The sequence below is a fragment of the Varanus komodoensis genome, unplaced genomic scaffold (genome assembly GCF_004798865.1).
Source record: "Varanus komodoensis strain SLA01 unplaced genomic scaffold, ASM479886v1 scaffold1, whole genome shotgun sequence".
Taxonomy (NCBI): Eukaryota; Metazoa; Chordata; class Lepidosauria; order Squamata; family Varanidae; genus Varanus; species Varanus komodoensis.
The window spans coordinates 137,216,194-137,225,190 of record NW_025335268.1 but is presented as its reverse complement, the minus strand read 5'-3'; the positions used below and the strand labels follow the sequence as shown (position 1 = coordinate 137,225,190).

At 44.2% G+C, this 8,997-nt stretch overlaps 1 protein-coding gene across 2 annotated transcripts in view; it reads left to right on the top strand.

Moving 5' to 3' along the window:
• Positions 1 to 5,613: 5,613 nt before the first annotated feature.
• The window catches only part of DENND2C (DENN domain containing 2C), a 63,008-nt gene continuing 59,624 nt past the window's right edge, over positions 5,614 to 8,997 (top strand). The window contains exon 1 of one of the 2 annotated variants that reach the window (XM_044447676.1): positions 5,614 to 5,659. The gene's annotated coding sequence lies outside the window, so the exon portion shown is untranslated. The remainder of the gene's footprint in view (positions 5,660 to 8,997) is intronic. The other variant, XM_044447668.1, reaches the window with a different exon arrangement.

The window sequence follows — 8,997 nt, the reverse complement described above, 5'->3', positions numbered from 1 at the left end:
CAGTTTTTACTGGTGAGGTTAAAGCACTTTTGTTACACATTTTTAAACAAGGATACATGCTGCTTGTCTCCTGGAAATGTGTGATAGGAAGTGCATTCACTGATAAGAATAGCATACTCCTGTGACTGAGTGCCAATAGGACGGAGAACCAATGGTTCACTGAGAAATCTCCATGCTCCCTGTGTAGCCTCACTCCTGAACTGTTCCGGGTGCCTGACAACCAGCCAGGCCTTCCTCCAGGGTACTTTCACTCAAGGAAGACAACCAGCCCTCCACCCATTGCTCTTTTCTAACCAACACTCATCCTTCTGCCACTCCAGGAGGCCACTGAATGTGGCAGTTTGTACTGGGATTGTTTTTGGTCCCCTTTGGGTTTTTAAAAACTGTTTTATAGCTATAAATATCTGAGGATACACTTGAGCATGAGATTTCTCAGTGTACATGAGTAAGCGCATGAGAACAGCCAGAAGGCTGTCACTTCAGTATTTGCCACTTGAAATGGTCACTTCACTCTGCCCGGTTGGGGAGTCAGCACTGTAACTGTGGATACAGAAGTAAAACTTGAATCCAGACTTTCAAGAATAGTCCTTCCTAACCAGGAGCCCTCAAAATTGTTAGATTGCAACTCAAAATGGTTGGATTGCAACTCCCATTAGCCCTGGGTTCAAACTCTAGCTAGTCAGGGAAGAGATGAGTCACAGTTCTGGGTTTGGAGGGAGCATTCCTGGGTATTTTAGCTGCTCCTGCTGGCAGAAGAAGCCAAGGGGCAGTTATCAAAACAGTGTGAAGTAGCACAGTGACTCCTTTGCAACAACCCTGGGGTTTAAGCATTAGATCTGAGTTGTGATTATTTTCTTGCATTTCATGGCTATTTTGCCTCGTTATCTTCTCTACAAGCATTTCCTAACTGAGGGCGATGCTTCTTTCTCTGATGAAGTGTGACTGTTGCTTATTTACAATAAATGTGTTGCTTCCAGATTAGGTTTCTAGCCTGTGTTTGCTCTTCCTCATTCATGGAATACTGTGGGTAGGTATACATTTTTCCTGCCTCTGCCTCCCTCGCCCAGTGATGTGTTCAGGTCAAGGAACTTTCTGCCACACTTTGGGAAGATGCTGGAGAACATTTTTGTGCCTGTGTTTCAGGCGACAATCAATCCTCAGGACAATAAGGAGCTGAGTGTTTTTCTGCGCCATGTGAGTACTACGGATGTAGAGGCAAAGGAACAGATGGGATGGGCCTACCACTGTGGTCAGAGACAAGCCAAGAGCTGTGGAAATGCGTGGCTCACAGCGTGGCTGGAGAGCCAAAGGGCCTGAAGGTGACTCTGAAGCAGCACCAAAGGCTGAATTCAAGATTTATGAAGAAGCTGTTGCAGCTGCAATTCAGGGTATGCAGGACCCAAAGGCAAAATGGACGGTGCCAAAGTCTGAGCATGTTTTACCTGAAAGCTCTTACTGCCGGTATTTAAGTCTTGGGAGAGGCATTCAAACCATTTTAGAATGGAGATGGGAAGAAGCCACAAAAAGATGGGAAGTACGTAGGTGTATGTCCAGACATCCTTTTCTGCTTTGCCTCTTCTTTTTTTCTTTCCCCTTTTTTGGCTAATGAAGAGGAATGGAATAGATGCAAGCTTTTCCTTGTTAATGCAGAGCCTCCAGCTTGAAGTGTCCTTACACTTTAAGCTGGTGCAGGACTGTTTTTGCTGCACCAGCTACTTAGTATAGGAGAAGAAGTGATGTTCAGCTTGTTGTTCTTCTCACCACAAAATTGACAAATTGCAGAAATGGAATACAACTGAACAGAAAAATGTGTAAGATGAGCATATTTCCCAAGGTTACACAACTTCCTTCACAGACGAAACTGTGATATTATGCAATTTTGTGCAAGAGGGTTGTTGCATATAGGAGCTGTTTTGTATAAAGGAATTTTGCTACATCCTTACAGCCACCTCCCTAGCTCATATTTCATAGTTGCACATTGCCACCTACTGACTGTTGCTCACATAAAAGACTGAATTCACTCGCATGCTAAAAATAACATCGGGACCGCAAAATGACTTCAGAATCCAAGAATACTGGCAGATAGTTTTAAAAATTCCTGATAGTTATGAGATTAAGGACTACAGATAACAAAACAAAGACTTCAAGAACAGGGACCTTTTTGAGCTTTGACGCCTGAAAAGTGATCTACCTTTGGTCCAACAGTATTTTGTTTTGTTTTTGAAGCTTGTCCATGATGGGCTTCCCTAATAAAACAAATACCTGCTTGGGTCTCTGATATGTAAGAAGAGAAAACAAGTCTCACTGTAGCAAGGAGATAAAAGAGAAAGGGTTCAAAATAGAGTCCTGTGAGCCGGCACTGTGTTTGAAAACAGCACAGGAAACGCCCAGGTTCCGGCTTGATCTCCTTTATGCTGAAGCCAGACATATACTGAAAAGCACTTCAAACAGAAGGTACCTTTTAACCGAGTCCTGTCCTCTGTAAAATAGGGCATAGGGGTTAGGGTTAGGGTATTCTGAAAGGCAGTACCATACAATGGTGAAACTAGGCTGGATTTTGGGACCCCCAAAGGACCTCCAAGAGAGTGGCAGATGATGAAGGCAGCAGCAAGCAGGGAAGCACCTGGACAGATGCAGGCACACAAGGATCCATGGGTGCTGATGCAGGATACTGTAGCTTCCCCTCTCCACCACCCCACCCCCATATATTGCAGCCAGCAGGTAGCTAGCTGGGAACATGTATGGTTACAGATTATCATTTTTTAAAATTATACTATCCTTTTCAATAACGATATGGTATTTATTCCCACTCAAATGTGCTTTACATCAAAGCAGCAAAAGCAAACCCATGCTGCCATGTTGTGAGTTTAAAACACAAATGTGTACATGTGCAGTTTTTTTTCTTTTAGCTTGGAGAACTATCTTTTGTTTGCTCTAATTTATTGTGTGTATAGGAGCGATTATACAACACAGAATGGAAGTGCAGGAGCTGGGAGGTGAAATGCCATGTGCCTCAATGGTGGAGCAATGCACATAGCAGCCTGGAGGGAGTAGAGTTAGCAGGATGCATCACTGGACCAGCCACACTAAAGACAGCTCCCAGCAATGTGTTTGGATTGACAGCCCCTTCTCTCCTATCCCCCATCTCAGTTTTTAAATGGGTTTTGTAGGCCTGTTTTAAGGTCTATGAGAAATGTAATTTAGGAAAACAGTTGGCAGGAAAAAAAGGAGGCTGGTCTGTTGATATTACCCCACTGTATAGTTAGCATGCCATTTCCCACTCAGAAGATGTCAAAGTGGCTTACAAAGGGCAAAACTGTCAAAGCAGGTATGTTGTGACTGCAAAACCAAGAATAAAAGTCCTGGAATATCTTAGGAATTAACTCCTGTACAGTGCAATCCCATGCATGTTCAGCTGGGGAAAAGTCCAGCTTTCAGCATTCTGCAGCCAGCAGATGCCTGGAAGTTGTAGGACCTTTTGCTATCTAAACATTAAGATAGCTGCATCCTTATGCAGCTTTTCAGTAGGTACAACTCATTTCTTCTGATACTGAAGAATCTGATGACTTAGGCTGTTGCTTAGGAAAAATCATGCCACAATAAACCAGGTCTTTTCCAACCAGCCACTTTTCTTCTTCAAAATAGTCTAAACTGGGAAGGACTGGGGCTGGAGTGGTCTGCACCTTTGTAGGTAGACAAAGGTGGCTCAAAACTTTAAGACTTAGAATTTCCCAAAAAAGAGTACCCTGACACAGCTGGCCAAGTGTTTTGCATCCTACTGTGACATTTCACACCTTGGTTCTAAGCAGCATCCTCCTGCCACAATATCCATGTGTTAATAGTAACTTGCAGCCATTTGTCTCTAATTGGCTTGTCCGTTTGCTGAGTTGAACAATGGGTGAAATGACACTGAGTGCTCCCTCTTTGGAGCAACCTCCTGTAGCATAAGAAAAGACTTGATAAGAAGTGTTCCCTATCTCTCCTCACTGTTGAGAATAAATGTGAGAATGTATGAAAGGGCTTTTGCCAGTCACAATGGAGCCCACCTCTCTCATAGCTAAACATGAACAGGTGAAGCAGGTCTTCCCACAAGCTGGTGTTGAGTGTGGGGAGCAAGACTCCAACATGTGTCTGCCTAGCCACAGAAATGTTCTATAGACAATTCCAGCTTTGGCAACAAATACAAAAATAGTGCCTTGTCTTTTGTCTCCATGTGCTGATGTGTAGCCTGTATGAAGAATATAATCAAAGGAGTTATGCCAAGTATCTCTAGGATGTGTATGTACCTTTTCTGAGATGTCAGAATGCTGGATGAAAACCTGAGTTTGGTTTTGTTTTTAGAAAAGCAGGGGCAGTAATATTCTGACCCCCTACCCCATGTTTACCACTGCACAGAGTTTGTAAAATGTCAGTCATGATCTTGTTTAATTAATTAATTAATTAATTAAAACATTTCTATGCCACCCCTTGCCAGAGCCTCGGGGCGGCTTACAACATCAAATAAAATACACAATAAATTAAAACAATAACAATTAAAATATATACAGTAGAATAAAATAAGCCGCCCTGGCCAAATAAAATTCAATAATATTAACATTTAAAATGCTGCTTAAATAAAAAGGTCTTCGCCTGGCGCCTGGCGCCTGGCGCTGTTGCAATAAAAAGGTGAGATGTGTTGGGAAATAATTGCAAACTGTACTGAAATGAGCTCCTGGAAGTGTTTGATTTCTGCTATATACCATACTTGCTATATAACTGAAAATACTCTTATGTTGTGTGAATGGTTTGTTATCATCACACCATTGTACCTGAGAACTTGTACGTGACAACAGGGCTTTGAAAGTTATAATGCTACAGAAAAGGTTCTGTTGCCTTCTATCTCGAATACAAGGTCTCAATGGCGTCAGTGCACGCATTCACACACATCGTGAGCGAACCAGTTTAAAGGAGGCACTCCACGGTGCTCGAACTATTACCGGGAGAGGGAAGTAGGAATGCCTTCATGCAAGGTTTTCGTCCTGACCCTTTCCCATTTTGCCAAATCATAGCCCTCAGTAGCCTTCGAAAAGAGATGGGGGTGGGGTCATAAAAGGTAACGGGACCAAGTCTCTCTCCCACCCCGGCAATCCAAACGTTGTTGCGTGCTACAAACGGCCAGATATGACTATGTTTTAAAAAACGGCTTTGCCTACGTATGCCTACGGAGCCTAGCTCCGTTTGAATCAAGGGACTCCTCGACAGAAACTCTCCAGCACGGAACTGGATCGCGGAGATCGTCCCTACAAACGGAGAGGCCCACGGCCCGAGAACGAGCTGGACTGGGCCAGAGTTAAAGAGCTTTCTTCTTGGCGGTGGGTGTCGCGCCAGGATCCCCGTCGCAGTGCAGCAAACGGGTCAGAGACAAACAGCAGAAGCCTCCGCCTCGTCGGGGAAGCGCGGCTAGCGGCGCCCACGTGTACCACGGCGGGCAGGGGCGGAGCAAGTGGGCGGAGCGACTACACAGTAGGCGTAGAGTGACGGAGGCGCTAGCCAATCGGCCTTGCCCGAATGTGTCAACCCGGGAGAGCGGGCTTGGTCTGTACTTGCAAAGTTGCGAGAGAGCCGCAGAAGGAGCCAGCGGGGGAATTGGGTGGGAGCGCTGCCGCCGCCATGGAAGCCGGTGAGTGGGGCTCGCGGGGCGGCTGCGCCTCGGCCGATGGCGTTTGCCTGCTTCGGGGCGTCTTCTTGCTTCTGGCAGGGCAGGCTGGCGGGCGCGTTCGACGCCTCTTGGGACAGGGTGACGCCGCGCTCGTTCCTGGGACGCTCGGCCCGGAGCAGATACGCCCCTCGAGCGGACCGGGGAGGGATGGTGGCTCCCGGTCCTCTTCCCGGTCCTCCCTGCGGAGGAGAAACGACAGGCTTCGGGACGGGACACCGGCAGGCTTTGCTTCTTTGGCGTAGCTTCAACTGAACGGGCTTTGTACCCGAAAACTCTCTTGAATGCTGAAGACATGAAGTAATACTGACGGTTGCTTTAGCATGTTCAGAGTGCATACATCCTTCGGCTTCTGCGAAGTCGGAGAGAGTGACTTTTGGGCTGGTAAACATGGCCACGAAAGAGGTTGGGGTCTGCTTGACAGGCAGTCACTTCACCTCCTAGACAAATTCCTAACTTCGAAAGCTAGTTTGGCGCCTGTTTGTTGCTTGTGAATAATGTGCGCGGTGGGGTTGTACTTGGTTGGTGTGTGTCACATAATAAAGCTGCTATTCCTGATGCTTTGCAAATGAAGTGATTTGCTGCTAGAAGATGTGCTGAGGGCCGCTCATTTAAATGTCTTTCAAAGGTGATTTTTGGACAGGTTCATGGAATATAAAGGCTATCCAAGGCTACAAGTTGTGATGGTTTTATTCTACCCTGAGGATCAGAGGTATCAGGCCTCTGAGTACCAGATCCTGGGAACTAGAGAAATTGTTCTGTACAGTTGAGGCCTGTTGCTTCTCCTGTTTGCGGGTCTCCTATAGCTATCTGGTTGGTTGCTATTTATTTACTACATTTCTATACTGCCCATAGCTGAAGTTCTCTGGGTGCTTTACAAAAAGGTCTGATCCAGCAAATGGCTTCCTAGAGTAATAGTTATGATGCTCGTGTAAGCATTACTGCTTTAGGAATCCAGATCTGGTGTTTCATTTGAAAACACTGGTGTATGAGCGACTGTTCCTAATAATTAGAGCTAGTTTGAGGGGTTGTAATTCCACTTGTGCCATTGTTAAGTCCTGCACTTCATGCACATCTGCCAGGAGACCAGGCCGGTCCCGCACTGATTTGCTGCTCCAAAAGGGAAAGTTTTGAAGTTTCCTCCTCTGTGCTGGGATGTGTGTGACTGGATTTAGAATATATGATCATTCATACTCAAGGGTTTAGTGGTTAGTGTGGGTTGCTGTTGATAAGTGGGTTGTCATGTTGCCTGAACTCAACTCTGCTGAAAATCTGTGGTGAACAACCCGTAGTTCATAACTTCATAGTTTTCTTCATAGGGTGTTCATGGTTAACAAACCATGGCTTGCTAGTACTACTGGGTTCCAACAACACAATAATTCAGGGACTGAGTTTGAATTGAGTGTTGGTTGTCATTGAACTGTGGTTTACTGTTGAAACTCAGATTATCATGTTGTCTGAAAACTTTGATTATTCTGTATGTTCTTGAATGGAAGAATGACCTGATTTTTCCAGGAATCCTTTTTGTATTTCTGATATCACCCAAAGAAGGCATTTGTAGTTGCTTGTGCATGTAGCCTCAAATTGATAGGGACTTGCTCATCACCTCTTGCTTTTATCTGTTTTAGAGGTTGCCCAAAAGGCCTAAAATCTGCCCCAAGTCTGTTAAGACACAATCCTGAGCACATTTAGTGCGGCTGGGCTGGGGAATGCTGGGACTTGTAAGACTTTTTCTGCCTGAACATGCATTAGATTGTGCCACTAATCTATAACTAGACACACTTGCTGACTAGGATTGTCGTGGTGTTTGAGTTCCAGTGTGCAAAAGCTGAAGTTGGGAATGTGGATGCTTAGATTCTCCAAAATGTTCTCTTAAATTAAATTAAATTTAAATTAAATGCTTAAATGAGGTGTATTTTCCTCAAGTGAATATTTATCACTTTGGGTTAAGGGGAGATGGTGGCCAGCTTTCTAAGTGAAGGTGAGGGCAACATCCTCTGCTCTAACATTTGTGCTGTAAACTCAAAAGGTTTGAGTTGGAGAAGAGTCAAAAAAGGTCTCAACAGTTGGTTTCTCCCCCTCCCCCTTCTATGTTTTGAAGCTGTTTCACAGCAAAACCAGGAAATGGAGTAATGGTTTTCTGTGACCTTTTATTATATTTAGGAATGACAATGGTGCTTTTCCTAATAGAGAAACAAAGGGAAAATGTTGGATAAGGAGTTTTGAATAATGTTGCAATAGATTGGTCAGCGGGGAGGTCAGAAAGACTGGACTTCTATTGAGTTGCCAGATTCAGATACTCTCTAGGGCCATAGGATTGCTTTCTTAATTCTTAATATCCATTTATAAATAGCTTTCTAGGTCCCAATTTTCCATTTCTTGTTCAGTGGCCCAGGACACATTGGTTTGTCTGAATTTGGACATCACAATTAGCCATGGTTTATCATGGTGAAAATGAGTCTAAATCCATTCCAGGTTTGCATGTTGTCCTTTTCTCCTTGTGTGCAGCTACAAGGAGAAGTTTGGAAGCTTTCAGGTCTGTCTTTGATTGTGCCATCCAACTGTGACAACTGACTTCTGGTTTTATTTTTTTATGAAATATATATACTTTCATGAGAAATTTCAAGTGATTTACAAATAATAATACAATACTAATATTAATACTAATAAAAATACTGCTACATTCTAAAACTTCATCATCTCAACAAGCAGCAAGGTAAAAACCTCCTGAGACTGTTCATTCAACTGTCTTGCACAGAGAATCCTAAAACCTGAGTGAGGAAGTGTGTTGTAAATGGAATGTGAAACTAAAGACACATGGCATTTCATCGTAAGTGTGTTATACATAAGTGTGAAGGCCCGCTACCTGGCCATGGCTCCCTCTGGTTGAGTTGGTTCCCTTCTGGGGATCTCAAAGGGTCCCTTCAGAGACCTTAAATAAGCCAGATTCAAGTCATGGGTTACAAAACAGGCTTGTTTCCACAAACGAGTAAAGCTTAACCAGGGGTTGGAATTTGGGTAAATGCAAGTAATGTAAAATGGAAGCATGTAATTGTGCCTTACATCTCTGCTGTAGAAGGAGAGGAGTAGCAGGTGAACCTGTGGGGAGACTAGACTCTTTTCTATCATATCAAGATAAACCATGATTTATTGTAATATCTGACTGCAGCCTCTGGCTACTTTTGGATGATGAAGATCTCAGGTTAAGAAGCCAAGACTTGTACAAGCTTGAGGTACCACATGCAGCTGTTTTGCTTGTCCCTTCACATAAGTTGTAATACAGCAGTTCACCATGGCTTCTT